This window comes from Mustela nivalis (genome assembly GCF_964662115.1).
Source record: "Mustela nivalis genome assembly, chromosome: 13".
Classification (NCBI taxonomy): Eukaryota; Metazoa; Chordata; class Mammalia; order Carnivora; family Mustelidae; genus Mustela; species Mustela nivalis.
In genome coordinates this window covers 77,778,949-77,781,520 of record NC_139032.1, presented here as the reverse complement: position 1 = coordinate 77,781,520, position 2,572 = coordinate 77,778,949, and the positions used below count along the sequence as shown (strand labels likewise).

The 2,572-nt window shown below is 38.6% G+C and overlaps 1 pseudogene across 1 annotated transcript; it reads left to right on the top strand.

The window, feature by feature from the left end:
* Positions 1–532: 532 nt before the first annotated feature.
* On the top strand, positions 533–892 carry LOC309846332 (adenosine 5'-monophosphoramidase HINT1 pseudogene; annotated as a pseudogene). The gene has a single exon. The product of its transcript is annotated as an adenosine 5'-monophosphoramidase HINT1 pseudogene (transcript).
* The last annotated feature ends 1,680 nt before the right edge of the window (positions 893–2,572 follow it).

The window sequence follows — 2,572 nt, the reverse complement described above, 5'->3', positions numbered from 1 at the left end:
CTGTCCAGCACAGATGAGAATTCATGTCTAACTTTTCACTCCTCAGAAACTTTCCCAATAGCCTACTATTGACTAGAAGCTTTAGTGGTAACATAAACAGTTGATTAACACATATTTTATATGTACTATATATGTATTCTTACAAGAAAGTAAGCCAGAGAAAAGAAAATGTCAAGAAATTTAAAAAAAAGAAAATCATAAGAGAAAATATATTTATAGTACTGTAACATAAAAAAATCTGCATATGCGTAGAACTGTGTCAAAGTAGACCCACACAAATCAGATCTGTTTTGTTCAAGGGTTAACTAACAAAAAGCTGTGGAAATCAGCAAATGAACTTGATGACAGGAAAATAATAATCAGTACTTCCTGAATCTTTGCCATATTCCAGACAATAGCACATCGAGAATACTGTATCCCAATAACTCTAGAGGGTAGACTTTTTTGGAAAATAAATAAATAAATAAAAATTAAAAAAAAAAAAAAAAAAAAGACTAAGCTTCTGGGGCGGCCACACAGGAAAAATGCCAAGATGGCAGATGATTTTGCCAAGACTCAGGCCAGGTGGACTGGCAAAGACACAGTGTTCAGGAAGACCATTCACAAGGAAATCCCAGCCAAAATCGTTTTTGAGGCTGACCAGTATCTTGCTTTCCATGACCTTCCCCTTCATATACCAAAATGTTTTCTGGTGACTCCCGAGAAGCATATATCCCAGATTCCTGTAGCAGAGGGTGATGACAAAAGTCTTCTTGGACATTTAATGATGGTTGGCAAGAAATGTGCTGCTGATCTGGGCCCTAAGAAGGGTTATCAAGTGGTGGTGAATGAAGGTTCAGATGGGGCCCAGTCTGTCATTTTCATCTCCATGTTCTTGGAGGTTGGCAGATGACTTGGCCTCCTGGCTAAATATGTTTTAAGGGATAATTTTTCCTTCTCTAGGCAATGATCAATGTTTGCAAGTTCTTTTTTTAAAAAATATTTTATGTATTCATTTGACAGAGATCACAAGTAGGCAGAGAAGCAGGCAGAGAGAGAGGAAGAAGCAGGCTCCCTGCTGAGCAGAGAGCCCAATGTGGGGCTTGATCCCAGGACTCTAGGATCATGACCTGAGCCGAAGGCAGAGGCTTTAACCCACTGAGCCAACCAGGTGCCCCAATGTTTGAAAGTTCTAAAATGTTAAATAATACACTTATTTTTACCCATGTTTGGAGATATTAAGGAAATAATTTTTAAAAATCCATACATAATAGAAGATGATGTTACATGGTTTACAGTTGTTTTTTAAAGGACTACAACATAACGGTTTCATGAAAATTTCCTATTCATACAACTACTTAGAAGAAAAGCCAAGATTCAAACTCAGAACTGCTTAACCTCAAATACTGGTAGCTTTATCAATACATTGAATATTCCTGAGCTATAAAGAATGACCTGCTGTAACAAGATGCAATTTAAAGAGAAAAAAAAATGTAGGCTTTATGTTTTGATACTCCAGTGCTCCAGTGCACTAGTAAGAAGGACTGGCAGAAAATCATATGGGGAAAAAATAATTGTTAAAAAAACAGAATTTGAGTCAGCAATACAGTATACCTGCCAAAAAGGCTACCATAATTAAGTAATTATTTAACTAAGTAACCAACTGATGGTGATGGTAATCTTATTCTTTCTACAGATGCTTAGACCAGAGCTAGAGAAGAATGTCTGGTTCTGGGCAGCCCATGTGTAATGGGATGTTATCAAACTGAAGAATGTCTAGAAGAAAAGGACCACCATTGGGTAGGGGTTATTGATTTGTCATAAAAAGAATGGGACTCAGTTTATCCTGAAGTAGAACAAATGTGAACAAAGGTATTATGATCACAACCACACCATAGGTGAAGGGCCATCACAGGTAAAAGTTGTAGACTTGTTTTGCTTGGTCCCAAGGAATAAAATTTCAATCTGAATGGAATCCTCAGAAAAATATTTTTTTAAGATTTTTTAAGATTTTATTTGAGATAGAGTGAGAAAGAACATGAGAAGGGAGAAGTTCAGAGAGACAAACAGACTCCCCGTGGAGCTGGAAGACTGATGTGGGACTTGATCCTGGGACTCTGGGATCATGATCCAAGCTGAAGGCAGTCGCTTACCAACTGAGCCACCCAGGTATCCCCAGGAAGAGATCTTTAATTCAAATGAGAAAGAGCCATGGAGAGATGGAGTATGTTACCCTGAGAGCACTGGGACTTTTCCTTGCAAATGTCCCAGGAGACACTGAGAAGCCACAGTTCAAGTCATTGTAAAGGGGACTGAACTTATGTGGCTGGACAGTGCAGGGGTCATCAACTACAAGGAGTAAATACTGCTATGTTTCCATGCAAGCTCATTAAAGCCATCACTAGTTAATCATGGCACTTTTCACGAAGCTTCCTCAGATTCTTTCCAAACGTAAAACTCTAGGCAACCACGTCCAACTGGTTCAAGTTGGCGTGCAAAATGAAACACCGTCCCTCTACCCATGTGAGGTATACATGGTATAAAATATGCATTCTCAAGCCTGGATGCCTGTATGAATCAGTTCTAGAGCTTT